Source organism: Sapajus apella, unplaced genomic scaffold, assembly GCF_009761245.1.
Source record: "Sapajus apella isolate SASKATOON/1434 unplaced genomic scaffold, GSC_monkey_1.0 scaffold20, whole genome shotgun sequence".
Lineage (NCBI taxonomy): Eukaryota > Metazoa > Chordata > Mammalia > Primates > Cebidae > Sapajus > Sapajus apella.
The window spans coordinates 6,684,418-6,702,262 of NW_022436960.1; the positions used below are offsets into that span (position 1 = coordinate 6,684,418).

Below are 17,845 nucleotides of genomic sequence, written 5' to 3' on the forward strand. Positions count from 1 at the left end.
TCCCAGTGCTTTGGGAGGCTGAGGCAGGAGGATCGCTTGAGGCCAGGAATTCAAGGCCAGCCCGAGCAACACAGTGAGAACCCAACTCTACAAAAATAAAATAAAATAAAATAAGCCAGGCTTGGTGGTGCACACCTGTAGTGTCAGCTACTCAGGAAACTGAGGTGAGAAGATCACTTGAGCCCAGGAGTTCAAGGATGCAGTGAGCTATGACTGTGCCACCACACTCCAGCCTGAGAAGAAGAGCAAAACCCTGTCTCCAAAGAACAAAAAACAAACAAACAAACAAAAAATAGGCTCTAAAAGTAAAGTAAGGCTCTACTGCAATTCTGTGCTGAGGCATAGCTCTACAGGAATGAGGTGGAATGCAGGGGCTTTCTTGTTGGAAACATCCAACAGATTAGTTTGTCTAACAACCCATTTATGTCCTAAAGTCTCTCCACAATCTGTGCTTACATACTTCCAGTGTCAGGGAAAGCATTATCCTCTAGGAGGATCTGTTCTGTCAATCTATCCACCAACCCATCATCCATCCACCCACCTATCTACCCATCTTCCAACTACCCACCCATCCTTCCTTCCATCCATCCGTTTATTTGCTGCATCCCCATCTTTCCATTCCTCTGTCCATTTATCCATCCATCTACCCACTCATTCATTCACAGCACCATTACACAAACATTTACAGGGTGTATATTATGCACCAGGCATGGTGGTAGGCACTGGGGTTTTTGAATTGAACACATCATGGTCAGGCTGTCAAGGACTTCAGAGTCTTGTGCATGTAAACAAATAACAGTAACACATTGTGACAAGAGCTATAATAGAGGTCCTTTTCAATTGCTATGGAAGAATAGAAGTAATAACTTCTGGTGGTGTCAGAGAAGGTTCCCAGCAGGGATAGCATGTTAGCCAGAAGTTGAAGAAGGTCTAAGAGATACCCTTCAAGCAGAGAAGGGGAAGAAGGGCATTATAGATGGAGGAAACAGAAAACAGAATGCAAACATATACTCACATGAGAGCTTCATAAAATTGCAAATAGGGGGCCAGGACTGGGGATGCATGGGAAGGGGGAAGTGAGGCGGAAGAGAGGCATCAGGCAATGTGCCTGGAACAGTGACAAGAGATGGATTCTGAAAGTCTTTGCAAATGTTGCTTAGGTTAAAGTTTTGGTGAGTAGAACATTCTCTAGAAATATCCGTTAAAAAAAAAATATGTAAAGAATCCCCATGATGTTCTTACATTAATCTGTGCTGCTGGCTTGGGCTTAGATGCAGCTTTGCAGAATATATTTTTTAAAGTTTCATTATGCCACTGTACATCAAAATGGGCAAATATAAATTATAATACGGTCATGCCAATAGGACTTGCAAACACAATATTTTAAGTTTATATTGCATTCCAAGACCCATAAAAATTATTCTGAATGGCTGTTTGCTTTTTGAAGCCAAATGAAAAGGTATTTGCAATTTGATTATTAACAAATCAAATCACTGATATGATATTGGATTCGGTACATCTCAAACTGACTGAGTGAAAAATCCTCAGTGGTCAATTATGTAGCATGGCTGGTTTATAGTTTCCTGTGTGTCATTAAGAAAAAGCACCACAGCCAACTCAGATTTCATTTTGATTTATTTTAACCATTTCTCTACTCTGAGAATTTCTCTCCTAGTCTCTACCAGGCATAGCAGCTTTGCCCTAGCTGACCTTGGTGTGGATATGACCTGTTGGATTGTTGACTAAGTGAACAGTTGCTGGGTGGAGGCCTAGGTGAATGAATGAATAAGTCGAAGGAAGCATTATCACATGGGTGAGGGAATTCATACCACGTCTACTGCATTCCAGATTGGAATAATTGGACTCTCAAGAACCGAGCTGCTTTCACAGTGGAAAGAGTGCTGGTTTTCTGCTCCCCAGCATGTAGTCACCCTTATTTTTGATACCACTTTGTGGTTTTGCCCTGTGTCCTTGACTAACATAAAAGCCCCCCTTTTTTAGGTATGTTCAAAGCCTTTGGAGAATAATCAATAAAGAAAAATAATATGCCTTCCAGTAAAATTGATCATCCTAGATTGAGCCTCCTGTTCAGTGGCTCTGATCCCTCTTCAGGTTTGGGGGAAACCTCTTCCTTCCAGCAAAGATATCTCTGTCTTACCTTGGTATGGTGTGCTTTTGTCTTTGAGAAAGTCTCTTCCCACTCCCTTCAACGTGAGACCTTTCACTCCCAGGGATCCTCAGATGACCTAAACTTTGTCAATGTACAGAAATGCATGACTCCAGGAAACACAGGATAAATGTCTCCTGCTGAGAGGTCACTCCGTTTTGCCTTCTGATTGGAAACAGTGAGTTTTAGTTCTCTTCCTCTCTATGAAAGGATTTGGGTTTGGGGGAATCACACCTTGTCCTGCTCAGTTTTGAGCCATCTCCAGATGGCTACTGGTGCGAACAGTCCCTCTTCCAGGTAGACACTGCTTCTGTGACAGCTCTCACAGGCTTGTTGCTATGCTGTTTCAAACCTGAGCCTTACAATGAGTTGGGCAGGACAAGAATTATATTCTTTTTTTTTTTTTTTTTTGCTTTGAAATTTGGAAACAAATTTTATTTAAGATCTGAAATACAATTCCTAAAATATCAACTTTTCCAGAAAACCATGGCTACACAATAATGCATTGCCTCTATCATGTTAGAACGTGCATTAGACTCAAATACAAAAACCATGAAACAAATCACCATCCTTCAACAATTTAAGCAAAGATAGAATGCCTAAGAACAACAGAGATGGACTTGCAGAGTATGGGCTGTTTTACTTCAAGCACCATAAAAAAAAAAAAAAGAGCACAAATGCATGGGTTTTCAGGTATATACATTAAGTTGAACCTTTGGCACTAGGAATCAGGGCGTTTTTCATGTAGCATTAACACATATTAGAAAATTGTGTAGTGTCAAAGGGATAGGAACCACCAGCATTCTAGCAATGTTGTCAACTAGGCAATAAAATGTTCTACTGAATGTTTCTTCTTTGTTCTAATTACTGCATACACTGGTAGCAACTTTGAAATGAGAAAAGGAGCTTACACTCCTTTTATTTTCTGTTTAAAATAGAACAGAAAACAAACTGAAACATAAGCCCTGTGATACCTTAACGATTTTAAAGAACATCTTTTTTTTCTAGAATGAGAGGAAACAAAGATTTAGGAAAGTTATATGTCTTATACAAGGTCACAGAAACGGCCATCTACTTGTGCCTATCCAGGGTCCTCAGTAATAGGTATTTCCCTTAGATATATTTTTTTTTTCCTTGAGACAGAGTCTTGCTCTGTCACTGGGCTGGAGTGCAATGGCACAATCTTGGCTCACTGCAACCTCCACTTCGTGGGTTCAAATGATTCTCCTGCCTCAGCCTCCTGAGTAGTTGGGACTACAAGCATGTGCCACCATGCCCAGCTAATTTTTGTCTTTTTAGTAGAGACGGGGTTTCACCGTGTTGGCCAGGATGGTCCTGATCTCTTGACCTCATGATCTGCCTGCCTTAGCTTTTCAAAGTGCTGGGATTACAGGCATGAGCCACCGTACCCAGCCTAGAGATCTTTTAAGAGGTGTTTTCCCCCATATTCAGGACTCAATTTGGGCAGAGCTGATGTTCATTCCATCTTGGAGGGTACAGAATGCTCCTTCCATAGCCCTCCCCTCTGGTCCCATCAGGAACGTTTCAAGAAGAAGCCTGTTACCAGCCAGTGAGGTGTATTTCCAGGACTTTTGTTGAAAGCAGTGAGCAACAGTAGGTCTGTTCACTGGCACTGCTGGAAGGAGGGGGTGAAACTAGTCTGAGAGCTCTAGGGGACAGGCAGTGGAGAGAGATGGTTTAGAAAAAAAAAACGGCACAAGGGAGCAAGACATGACACGGGGAAAACACAAGACCCAGTGATATCCTTTGAGCTCCTGGGTCCAGCAATGCCTGAAATTGGGTCTCCCTGAACTTTTACATTATATATGTATTCTGATTCTGCGAACAATCCATCTCAGAATACAGTGGTGTAAAGCAGTCATTTATTATTATCTACATGGTCCTGTGAGTTGATGAGCTCAGCTAGGTGGTCTTGCTCAGTATCATTGACTCTGTTGTGTTCAGATGCCAATCAAGCCAGATGAGCTGGGGGCTGGCCAGGCATCTCTCTCCATGCAGCCTCCCACATGGCTCGTGTGGACTTCCTCACAGCTCGAGGCCTGGGAGAGCAGGACTTCCTACTTAGTATCCGACTTTCCCTAGAGTGAGTGTTCCAAGGAACAGGGTGAGGGCTGCAACTTCTGTCTTGGAGGCCAGTTGCATTATTTCCGTGGGTTACCAGCCATTTCCAGGGGTTACTAGCAAGTCTCAGGGCAAACCCAGATCCAAAGAGGAAGCTACACAAGGGCATGAATCCGGAAGGCATGAGTCATTGAGAAGCTGCCTTTGGAGACCCGCTACCATGACACGCCAGTCAGCACACTCCCTTCAATGCCCAAAAGTTGGGTTGCTGCCACTCACAACTACAGCCATAGCCAGGGTTAGGATGCAGCCCTGCTCTCCTGTCTCCCCTCTCAAGCCCAATTCAGATGCCGCTTCTTCCTGCACCTCCCCCATCCTCCTACCCCTACCAGAATTAACCTCTTCCTTCTTGAAATCCACAGCTCTGTTGGAAATCAGTAGAAAGAACTGAAGTCATCTATGAGGCTCAACACCCTAGGGAGGAAACTAAAGCTGGGGAAACTGAGACCCAGAGAGGCAACACCAAAGTCACTCAATATGTTTCTGGATTCAGGGAAGAGCCCTTTTCACATTCTCTCTCACAGAATGGATATATGTACATAGCTGATTCTCTCCACTGGACTGTAACCTCCTGATAAGCAGGGATTGTGCTACCACTTCCCTGTACCCCCCACTGCACCTGGACGGGGTTTGAACAGGGGAGAACTGCAGAACTTGTTTGCTGAAGCAACTTTTACCTCGGGAGCTTCCCAAGTGTGCTCGGCTCTAAGCCATCGTCCAGTTTCTGGGGAGCCCTTTCTGCTCCCACTAGAAAGTAAGGGCAGGAAGGACAAGAGGCAGCATGACGCAACAGAAAAGCGGCAAACGGGCTTGGCATCAGGCAGACCTGCGTTCTATTTAATTTGTTTAATTTATTTTTCTGAGATAGAGTCTCACTTTGTTGCCAAGGCTAGAGTGCAGTGGTGCGATATTGGCTCACTACTGCAACCTCCACCTCCTGAGTTCAAGCAATTCTGCCGCCTCAGCCTCCTGCGTAGCGGGAATTGTAGGCGTGCGCCACCATACCCGGCTCACTTGTGTATTTTTAGTGGAGATGAAGGTTTCACCATGTTGGCCAGGCTGGTCTCGAACTCCTGACCTCAGGTGATCTGCCTGCCTCAGCCTCCCAAAGTTCTAGGATTACAGGTATGAGCCACCGTGCCCAGCCAGGCCTGCATTGGAACACAGGCTCGGCAAATTGCCAGGTGAACCTCCATTTTCTCATCTGTAAAATGGGATGGGATAATTATGCCTTCCTCCTAGTCATGTGGCTGTGCAATGCAATAATGTATGCAAAAGGGCATTGAGAACTCTAAGAAGCTTCACGTACACAAGGGGTGGGCATCATTAGCAAATTCAGATGCACAGACGCCTGTGCGCTGACGGGACTGGCAGGGGATGGAGGGCACCACAGCCCAGATCCCCGGAAGAGCTGCCCCCTCTGCCTTGCCTCCTTACTCTCCCCCACAGCTTTTTCCAGGCCCAGGAAAGAGCAATGTCGCGAAGAGCTGCCCGTCACAGCCCAGGGCCAAGGAGAGCCTCAGCCCCCCTCAGATTTCCACTCTCCCTAAAGATTTCCACCCATTACTAGCTCCGAGTGGGGAAAGAGACATGACTAATTGTGCCCACAGTTGCCTCCTAGCACGGACAATTAGCCACCTGCATCCAATTCTGAGGGACCCAGAGGCTAATTGCATCTGCCAGACCCCATGGGCTGTGTGTGTGGGTGTGTGGGTGTGTGTGGGTGTGTGGATGTGTGTGACTTCTTGAGCTACCAGTGGGCACCAAAGCAGAGGCTGCTAAGATGAGTGAGTATTATTGCATTTAACACCCACTAAGAGCCTCCTGGCCCCTGAACACCCAGGGCACGACCTTGTCCTTCCCTATGGAGGAGGGACAGAGGAGGCTTTCACTGGTGAATGAGCAGAGCACATCCCCTAGCTGGTGAGCCTGCTCTGACTCATCCTCGGGGTGGAGGGGCTGACTTCAGGGTGGCCACTGTCATCAGAACCACCTGCTCTGGGTTCCAGAAAAATGCCATCCAGGACCCTCCTCTACGCCCCCTCCTCCCTTCAGAGTGCTGAGTGTGCTCCACTTTGATGCACATACGCTGGGCTGAGTGCCTTCCTCTCTCTCTGGCTCAGGGCTGGGCACACAGTAAGTGTTAAGAAAATGTGTGTGGATGAATAAATGAATGCGTAAATGAATGAATGACGCCTGCTGCCTCCATCAGGGCGTCCTGGTTTCAGCCTGTTTTATTAGGGCAACCTGGCATAGGCCTCCTCATTTCATGCTCACCCTTGCCAAGCAGCACACAGAGACCTACAGGGGGTTTGGCTCTATGGGAGCCCCTGGCATGTCCCCGGATTCCAGCCTGCGCCTGCTTTGATCTGGACGCAGGCCGAGGGCCTGACCTTTACCTCCAACCCTCGCACTCCTGCAGCAGCTACTCCCCCTGGCTGCTGAAGACTCCGGGCCCCTTCTAGAGACTTCCAGCTGGAATTCCCAGTCCTTGGCTCCACAACCATCTACTTTGCATCTGCTTAGGAGGCATGCCTGCCTTGGCTGGCCCCATGGGACTTAACCTTCTCAGGCCACCTCCCCTGACCCCCTGCGGGGCAGATGGAGACTTCTTTGAGCCACATGTGCTCCTCCCTGCCCAGGCCTCTATCTGGCCCCGTTCCACTCCCCCACAGAGACCTTCACCTAATGTGATCCAGTTGTTTGCAGAGGATTCTTGGCGCTGGCAGCAGGGAAGTGGTTGTTAAGGTCAAAGTAGGCCACTGCTGTGATAAACTCCCACCGCTGAGTGGCTTCCCACAATAACACACAATATGGGCCTCTTGCAGTGGCTCACACCTGCAATTCCAGCACTTTAGGAGGCCAAGGCGGGAGGATCGCTTGAGCCCAGACCAGTCTGAGCAACATAGTGAGACCCAGTCTCTACAATTTTTTAAAGAGGAAATAACACACAACATAGCCCAACACGGGTGGGTGAGGGTGTTCTCCATGCAGTGATCCCACCAGCTGGGCTTCCTCCATCTAGGGCTGAGTCCCGTGCTGTCCCATCTGCGTTCAGCAGGCAGATGAAGGACGAGGGAGTGTGGAGGTCAAGGTTTCCATGACCTTATCTAGAAGGGACATACCTCATCTCTCCCACATTCCATTGAACTCAGTCATATGGTGGCACCTAACTGCAAGGAAGCCTGGGACTTGTAGTTCATTTACTTGCCCAGAAGGAAAAATAAACAACTAGCCAGTCTCTGACGTTCCCCACCAAGAATCTCAAATATAAAGCAAAGTACATGAGCAATTAGGCATTTCCTCTGTGAAACACCACACTGTGGCATCCAGACTCCCTTCCTCATTCCTTGGCCTTCCCTCTCCCCGCTTCCACACCTTGTGTACACTCCAGCCACTTCAAACGCCCGAAGCTGCCCCCAGGCTGTTGGACAGGTCTGTGGTTTGCTTATTTCATTTCCTCTGCCTCTAGTGTCCTCTCCATGTCCCCCACGCTCTACTCCACCTTCAAGAGCCCCATCAATGGTCTTGCAGAACCCTCCCCAGCCTCCTTCCTAGGCGAAGTGGCAGTCTGCTTGCTCTCTGCCACCGCCATGCCTTGCACCTGCCCACACACACTTTGTTCTCCATGGCCCACTCCACAGTCCACCTGTGTGTGTCGAATTATGTCCCCCACAAAAGATATATCCAAATCCTGACCCCTGGTACCAGTGAATATGGCCAAATTTGGAAAGTGTCTTTGCAGGTGTAATTCAGCTGAAGATCTGAAGACGAGATCATCCTGGATCTAGGACTTGTGCCTTTGTAAGAGAAAGGAGAGGGAGGTGTAACACAGAGACCGGGAAGACCCAGGGGGAAGGCCGTGTGCCGATGGAGGTAGAGGTGGAAGCGACACAGCACAAGGCAGGCACACCAAGGGCTCCTGGCAGCCACCAGAGGCCAAGAGGGAGACATGGGACAGATCCTTCCACAGACCCCTCAAAGCAGCAGTCCCCACATTTTTGGCACCAGGGACCAGTTTCATGGAAGACAATTTTTCCACAGACTGCGTGGGGGGATGGTTTTGGAATGATTCCAGTATATTACATTTATTGGGCACTTTAGTCCCATTGTAATATATAATATATAATAAAATACTGATACAATTCACCACCAGTGGGAACCCTGAGCTTGTTCTCTTGCAACTAGATGGTCCCATCTGGAGGTGATGGAAGACAGTGACAGGTCATCAGGCATTAGATTCTCATGAGGAAAGTACAACCTAGATCCCTCAAATGCACAGTTCACAGCAGGGTCCACACTCCTGTGAGAATCTAATGTCGCCACTGCACTGATAGGAGGCAAAGCCCAAGCGGTAATGCGAGTGATGGAGAGTGGCTGCAACTACAGGTGACACTCCCCTCACCAGCCTGCCGCCCACCTCCCGCTGTGCCGCAGCACTGTGACCAGCACTGGCCATGGCCTGGGGGTGGGGGACCCCTTTCTTGCTGACACCTTGATTTCAAACTTTTGGCCTCCATTACTGTGAGAGAACAAATTTCTGTTGTGTTAAGGCACCAAATATGTGGCAATTTGTTACAGCAGTTCTATGAGTCAAATACACCACTCACATGGCCTCTGACCACTAAAAGCCAGCTGTGGATGTTATATCCAGAACCACAGCTCCAAAGCTTTGAGGGGCCAGGCAGGTGACGTGGCCATGTGTAGGACCTAAGAGACTGCCTGGGCCTGTGTTCCACATGAAAACATATGCCTCCCTAGAGAATATTCATATCTATTTTTGTTTTTTAAAAAAAGAAAAACTAAAGAAAAGGGTTATGACAGTGAAACAAAACAGTGTTGGGAATCTGACCTGTAGCTAGGGTGACCATATGTCCTCGTTTTCCCGAGACAATCCTGGATTATCCCTGTTGTGCCTGTGTCATTTTTCATAGGCCCCTTGACTCTCAGAAGCACCCAGAGTGAACAGTGAATGATATGCTCACTCATGGGCCGTGAGTTTTCTCCTGCCTTCAGAACAAGCATGCAGAAATGATCTGCCTTACCCCGCCCCACTGATCGTTTAGATGATTATTCAGCAAATATTCACACCCTCCTGACCCCCAGCTCCATGGGAGGATTATTTTTCTCTAGCCAGCAGATGCAGGGCTTCCCCCTGTGACCGCTTTGGCCTCACGGTGGGCAGAGTATGCTTCCTGGCAGAGTATGCCTCCCTGCTGCTGCATTTTGGTCCCAGCCCCATGACTTGCTTTGGTGAATGGGATGCTAGCAGAGATCAATGAGCTGAATTTGAAAAGCACTTGCACAAGTGGGACATACCCCTTGTGTTGGGATCCACTGCAGATGGCTGGCACGATATTGAGGGAAATATTAGGGAAAAGTTTTAAGATATAGTCTCTAACCTTTTGGAAAGCTGAAATGTTTTTATTAACTTACGGAAGTGGCTGAAGGCAGCCAGTTCATAAGTTCAAGTATGAGGTCATGAAGTTTAAGATAATAAAAGCATCCCCAGTTAAGTCTGTTTATCCCACATCCCTTTGTTTCTACTCAGTTTACTTATGTAAACCTTATGCTAGATGGCCCTCTCAAGAAGTCAAAAAAGAATTACCCGTTAATAGTGTCTATTGTAAGCCCCCAAACCAAGACCTTTTATCATTCATAAAACCACTCTTTTAACCATGTTAATTATCCACAAGCATGTTGACTTAAAACTTCTGTTATTAAATCTATACTAAATAAATGCAAAGAAAAACAAAAAGTTGCAGTCAGTTAGCTGCAATCGCCCTTTAAGAGCAGCGGACAGCCTCCCTAGCCCACTCGAATTCACTGTACCCTAGTGTATCAAAGTATATTTCATTCATCCATTGCTAAGTCAAAGTCTGCAAGAAAGACCTCCACAGGTAGTAATCAATGTCTCACCCTTGCACCTGCGGCATCATTCGGAGAGCTTGTCCCATGTACTTGCTGCCCCTTTTCAAAATGTTATTTTATTTTTTATCTTTTATGTTAGGTTCAGGGTACACGTGCAGGTCTGTTATATAGGTAAACTACATGTTGCAGGGGTTTGGTGTACAAATTATTTTACCATCCAGGTACTAAGCATAATACTCAATAGGTAGTTTTCAATCCTCACCCTCCTCCCACCGTCCATCCCCAAGTAGGCCCTGGTATCTCTTCTTCCCTTCTTTGTGTCCATATGTACTCAGTGTAAGATCCTACTTATAAGTGAGAGCATGCAGCATTTGGTTTTCTGTTCCTGCATTAATTCACTTAGGATAATGACCAGTTACAATCTTGTTGCTGCAAAGAACATGATCTCGTTGTTTTTCATGGCTGCATAGTATTCTACAATGTATATATACCACATTTTCTTTATCTAGTCTGCTGTTGATGGGCATTTAGGTTGATTTCATGTCTTTGCTATTATGAACAGTGTTGCAATGAACATATGCAACATACGTAAATATGTCTTTATAGTAGAATAATTTATGTTCCTTTAGTTTATACTCAGTAATGAGATTGTAGGGTCAAATGGTAATTCTGTTTTAAGTACTTTGGGAAATCACCAAATCATTTTCTACAATGGCTGAACTAATGTACACACCCCCCAGCAGTATATAAGCATTCCTTTTCTCTGTAACTTTGCCAGCATCTGCTCTCTTTTGACTTTTAAACAATAACTTGCTGCCCCTTTTGCCTGGACCTTGGAATGAACATCCTTGGAGCAGATCTGAGCCCAGCCCTCTGAGAGAAGCCAAACCCAACCAAGTCCAGCTTACATCAGCTGAACTCCTGCCAACCTGCAGAGGCGTGCAAGAGAAACAGATGCATATTGTGGTATGTCCCTGAGGATCTGTGATTTTTTGTCACCCAGCAACAGCTGACTTATACTGCCACACACTATCATCTGATCCCATTGTGTTTGTGTTCACTCCCAGTTCCCTGGGTTCCAGCTCCAGACTCTTGACTCTGACTTCACTAAGGGTCTCGTGCCTCCCCACCCAGCTAGGACCTTGGCTGACCTCTCCACCCTGTTTCTGGGGAGGCCTCCTCATGTCAGGCTGCAGCAGTGGCGCAGAGGGGTGAGGTGGACATCTGGGAAATTCTAGCATTTCCCTTGTTGTATTGTGTTAAATTAATTACATGCCTGTGAACCTTCTAGGACAGCACTGTCCAACAGAAACAGAATGTGAGCCAGGTATATAATCTAAAATTTTTCAGCAGCCACATTAAAAAGTTAAAAAGAAGCCATGAGCAGTGGTTCACACCTGTAGTCCAGCACTTTGTAGCATGTAGTTGCAGGGCAGGGAATCACTTGAAGCCAAGAGTTCAAGACCAGTCTGGACAATAAAGTGAGATCCTGTCTCTACAAAATATTAGAAAATTAGCTGGGCATGATGGTGCACACCTGTAGTCTCAGCTACTCAAGAGGCTGAGGTGGGAATATCGCTTGAGCCCAGGAACTGGAGGCTGCAGTGAGCTATGATCGTGTCACTGCACTCCAGCCTGGGTGACAGAGCGAGACCCTATCTCAAAAATAAATAAATAATTAATTAGTTAAGAAATAATGGTATTTTTTTAAGTAAAAAGAAAGTGAAATTAGTTCTAATAATACAGTAAATTTAGCCCAATATACCCCAAATATTATTTCAACATGTAACCAACATTATTTAAATTATATTATATGTTTCTAATATATAATACATATATATTATTTGACAGCTATTTTACATTCCTTTTCATGCTCAGCCTTTGAAGTCCAGCGTGTATTTAACAGGCACAGCACGCCTCCCTTCAGACCTGCCACATCTCAAGTACTTAACAGCCACATGTGGCTTACGGCTACCACACTGGACAGGGCGGCTCTGAATGATAGAAGGCAGAACTCCATGTCACCATGTGTAGCGTGGTGCCTGGCACACAGGGGGAACTCAGTAAATAATTCCTGAATGAATGAATGATAAACACATAGGCATTGCTTTAAAGCTGAGAACAGGTGGGCAGACCTGTTACTCATGGCATAAAAAAAAAAACCCTACAGCTTAGACAAATCAAATTTGCATCATAACGGATGGTGGTGTTTTGGAAAGCCATGTTGGCTGGTGCTGTGTCTGAGGCCAAAGGGGACTTGCTTGAAGGGGTCATATGCGATGAAAATATAATCTCAGGCAGCATTTCCCAAACTTGTCTGACCATGGCATGTTGTTTAAATTGCTCTGCTTTTGTCAGGATGCCAATAGAGGCTCATGTGATACTGTTTAAATTAAAGTAGACAGCAAAAAAAAAAATAATAATAATAGTCTCAGAGTTGAATTAATTGCTGTAAGAAATGATCAAAATTTGATTCATACGCTTAATATAAAGTAAACATTGAATAATTGCACCGATAAGTATTAAAATCATGAGTAAAATGCATAACAAAGACTGGCAATTGTCAAATAGAAATGCACACAGGTTGGCAGTGCAGAGGGAAAATATACAGCCTGCTGCTGGACCTCACGCTTCCTGCCTGAGGTGATTTGTCATGGGACTTGCGCTTGTTTTCAGGTGCAGGAGACTCTTTCCCAAAGGAAGATCAGCACTTAAAAATCAAAACTACCACCAGCCTGGCCAACAAGGTGAAACCACATCTCTACTAAAAACACAAAAATTAACTGAGCATGGTGGCACACACCTGCGATCCCAGCTACTCTGGAGGATGAGACAGGAGAATCGCTTGAACCTGGGAGGCGGAGGTTGCAGTGAGTCGAGTTCACACTACTACACTCCAACCTGGGCGACAGAATAAAACTCTGTCTCAGAAAATAATAATAAAATAAAATAAAACTAATAAAAACTACCACTAGTCAAAGACGCATGACCTGTCAGGTAGTGTTCTAACTCTTCGAGGTTGATACCGCAATCAGAGTCATTTTATGTATGAAGAAACTGAGTCACAGAGAGGTCAAGTAATTTCCAGGTCAGGTTGTACCAGGGATTCTGGCTCCAGATCCAGTGCTCCTAATTTTTATGCCACACAGTCTCTTTTGTTTAATAATTAGAATCACTCTGCCCAGCTAATTTTTGTATTTTTTCAGTAGAGACGGGGTTTCACCATGTTGACCAGGATGGTCTCCATCTCTTGACCTCGTGATCCACCCACCTCGGCCTCCCAAAGTGCTGGGATTATAGGTGTGATTATGCAGCCATCAAAAACAATGAGTTCGTGTCCTTTGTAGGGACATGGATGAACCTGGAAACCATCATTCTCAGCAAACTGACACAAGAGCAGAAAATCAAACACCGCATGTTCTCACTCATAGGCAGGTGTTGAACAATGAGAACACATGGATACAGGGAGGGGAGCATCACACACTGGGGTCTGTCAGGGGAAACAGGGGAGGGACAGCAGGGGGTGGGGAGTTGGGGAGAGATAGCAAGGGGAGAAATGCCAGATATAGGTGATGGGGAGGAAGGTAGCAAATCACACTGCCATGTGTGTACCTATGCAACAATCTTGCATGTTCTTCACATGTACCCCAAAACCTAAAATGCAAAAGAATAAAATAAATTAGAACCACTCTATAAATTTTTTGCATTTTTCTAATGTATACTTTTTTTTGTTTTTGAGATGAAGTCTCACTATTGCCCAGGCTGGAGTGCAGTGGCACAATTTCGACTCATTGCAACCTCCTCCTCCTGGGTTCAAGCGATTCTCCTACCTCAGCCTCCCGAGTAGCTGGGACTACAGGCGTGCGCCACCGCCCCAGGCTAATTTTTGTGTGTGTGTATTTTTTCTTGGAAATGGGATTTCACCATATTGGCCAGGCTGGTCTTGAACTCCTGACCTCGTGATCTGCCCGCCTTGGCCACCCAAAGTGCTGGGATTACAAGCGTGAGCCACCACGCCCGGCCCCTAATGCACACTTTAAAATGAATTTAAGATGAACAACGCCATCAGCTGTGAGAGCTCCTGTCCTTTGGAATACTCATGAACATCTCATGGAACCTGTGCGCCATGGAACGGAGTTTCGGAAATGGTGCTGGAGAGATACATGCAAACTCTATTTAATATTGCCAGAAGCTATTTCAAACCATTTATTGACTTCATCACTCCACTTTCTCGTCACCCCTCTTTCCTGAAGAACATCTTACAATAAAAACAGAGTAACGGCAGATGAAGCAGGGAGGTGTAACATTACAGGTAATGCTATAGAAATTAAGCCCGAAATCTTGCTCTGAGCTTCCCAACAGCTGAAGTGTGGAGAAAAGGCCGCCTGGCTCCAGAGTTCTTCCTGCCTTAGAGGTAGGACCAGCCCGTATGGCAGGAGAACCAATTCTTCTTGGCCCAGTGCCCTGGAATGCATTTGTCATAGAGACATTTGCATAAGTGGCATTGAGCAGTGTAATGAATTATAACCCCAACAGTCATTTTACCAAAAAAAAAAAAAAAAAATGCAGTGATGTTTCTTGGGTGACTCTTATCACCGTGGAACCTTTGCTAAGGGTAAAATATTAAAGTGTTGCTCCACACAGGCAATTCTAGAGGAAAATCCAGTAGCTCCAGCGCCTTAATTCTAGACCAAAAAGGAAGCGAAAGTAATTCTGGAATTTCACCTTAAGCTGCTTTCACATCTATTCACCCATCTTTATGCCTGCAGCCTTCTTCGGCATTGTCTCCTAACACCCAGCTCTCAGCATATCCTGTTTTGCTCAACAGATCGCAACTATTCTGCAAGAATGTGGAAGTGACTCCCTGGTCTGTTTACGTCTTTCCATGCACCAGCCCATGATAGGTGTTCACTGGGTGTTTATCGCTGAATGAAGGAATCGTTCAAAACTTAAAAATATGGGCCAGGCACAATGGCTCATGCCTGTAATCCCAGCACTTTGGGAGACTAAGGCGGGCGGGTCACCTGAGGTCAGGGGTTCGAGACCAACCTGATCAACATGGAGAAACCCAGTCTCTACTAAAAATACAAAAAATTAGCCAGGCATGGTGGCGCATGCCTGTAATCTCAACTACTTGGGAGGCTGAGGCAGGAGAATTGCTTGAACCTGGGAAGCGGAGGTTGCGGTGAGCTAAGGTTGTGCCATTGCCCATTGCCCTCCAGCCTGGGCAATAGAGCAAAACTCAGGCTAAAAAAAAAAAAAAAAACCTTAAAAATAATAATAAAAAAGGTCTTGTGTCACTCCTGCCAACTTGCTGGTCCCCTCTGGCCTGGCCCCCACTGTTAAAATCATACTCAGATACCGACTTCTCCATGAAATTTCCCTCCTTGCCTCCAGTGGAAATTTGCACCATCTTCTCCATTCTCCCCAGCATCCAGCACAGATGGATGCTTACCTGGGGCAGCAGGAAACAGTGGCTTTCAACGTCAGGAAGCCTGGCTTTGAGGGGCTCGAGTAAGTCACTTAAGCAAGTCTGAGCCTCAGTTTTCTCATCTATAAAATGACCAGGTGAGAATGAGGAGCAAAGGGGAGAGATCTCTGTAAGTTACAAAGAGCTATGTTTTTTTGCCTTTTTTTTTTTTTTTGTCGGAGTTTCGCTCTTGTTACCCAGGCTGGAGTGCAATGGCGCAATCTCGGCTCACCGCAACCTCCGCCTCCTGGGTTCAGGCAATTCTCCTGCCTCAGCCTCCTGAGTAGCTGGGATTACAGGCACGCGCCACCATGCCCAGCTAATTTTTTGTATTTTTTTAGTAGAGACGGGGTTTCACCATTTTGACCAGGATGGTCTCAATCTCTTGACCTCGTGATCCACCCACCTCGGCTTTCCAAAGTGCTGGGATTACAGGCGTGAGCCACCGCGCCTGGCCAAGAGCTATGTTAACATGCGTCCACCCAGCAGTGCCCCTCCAGCCTGCAGGTGACCTTACAGCAAGGTGCTCATCAACCTCACCTCTCCATCACCAAAATGTCTCGCAGGGGCCTGGCTCACAGGACTGAACAAACGCCAGCAGATTTAAACGTGAGGGGTACGATACATGCACTTTATGGCTGGCACGCTAGGTCTCCAACCCAAATATTCTGGGCAATATTCATAAATATCTAGAATTAACTCCCAACACTTCACATGTCTTTGATTTCGTGGTTCTAAGAATAGAAATAACCTTTCAATTTTAAATAGAAATTGCGGAGCTGAAGACAAGTGACGAAAGTCTTCCAAGACATCCAGGCACAACTGCAGAGTTCAGGCAGGGCACGGAGCACCGAGGGGGAGGTCTGTTTGACAAATCTTTGAGTGAAGCCAGAGTTCCGGAGAGTGAGGTCTGAGACGGGCTCCGCTGGAGGCAGGCACAGCCTGGGCAGAGAAGATGATTAGCAATACATGGAGAACACCTCAGGGGACCCTCCTACAGACAGTCTGTCACCCAGTGTTTTTACCATTCCATTTCAAAGTTTAATTAGATAATCACTTTCCAATGCCTAGATGCAATTAACCCCTTTGGAGCAGCCCTCGTTCACAGTCAACTTTCACAGGCCACAGAAGCTGAAATGCCCATGACAAGCCTGAGCGTCGCAGATTTCAGGAAAACATCTCTCAAGGAGAAAAATAACCAACAAATATTTGTGGGTTTGGAGGAGAGGACTTCTTTCTTAAATGCCAGAAGGAAACCATTTCTCATCCAAGAGTTCAGCGTGAACCATCAGTGCCTCCTTCCTCGTGCAAGCCCATGGGCAGAACCATCTTCAGGCACAGCCAGGCTTAACTCGCCCGATGAGGAAGAGAAGGGGACTAGCAGCCCGTCCTTCAAGGCCACTGCCTGGCCAGCTGCACACGCAACCCCCTCTCCAGTCCTTGAAGCTTGCCCGCGTTTGTCCCATTTCATTTAACACCATGGGCGAATGTAGACTCCCTGTGGCCCTCTTTTGCCCGTGTGATTCACAAACCCAAGACGGCAAAAGCCCAAACTGAATTCACAATGTCCCTGGACTTTCTTCCCTTTTTTTCTTTTTTGAGACAGAGCCTCACTGTGCTGCCCAGGCTGGTCTCAATCCTCCTACCTCCACCTCCTGTGTGGGACTACAGGTGCATGCCACCATGCTCAGCTTCCCTGGACTTTCAAAAGCAATTTATTTATTTGCGTGGTCTTTTAAAGCACTCCTACATTTCACATGACCTTTCCTATATCCCCATGAGGTGGACAGGAAAGGGACTGTTATACCCATGTGACACACAAAGACACTGACTCAGAGAGGGGCCAGATTCAGTGTCACAGCCGGTAAGAGGCAGAGCGAGATTCTGACTTAGGGCCCCAGATGTAGGCTCTAGTCGCACAGTGTTTCCTCCACGCTGTCTTTATTTATTCTACACCTACTTATTGATTGCCCACTATGTGCGAGGCCCTGGGGGTTCAGCACCTCGCAGGACACAGGAGCTACCTATTCTCAAGAGATTATAAAACTACTGGAGGAAGCAGACACAAAACCACAGCATGAGAGTCCAGTGCCCTGGAAGCCACAGGATCTCAGCCCATGAGCCCAACCTGACACTGGGAAGCCAGGTGAGCAATAGCAGAGCCAGGACTGGGGTGAGGAGCGAGGCTGGAAGAG

At 46.3% G+C, this 17,845-nt stretch overlaps 1 long non-coding RNA gene across 1 annotated transcript; it reads right to left on the minus strand.

Annotated features, from left to right (window-relative positions):
- Positions 1–15,571: 15,571 nt before the first annotated feature.
- Positions 15,572–17,243, minus strand: LOC116557788. The gene is made up of 2 exons (XR_004271699.1): positions 16,402–17,243; positions 15,572–15,733 (listed from the first exon to the last, which is right to left on the minus strand). It is a non-coding gene; the product is annotated as an uncharacterized LOC116557788 (long non-coding RNA).
- Between the last annotated feature and the right edge of the window lie 602 nt (positions 17,244–17,845).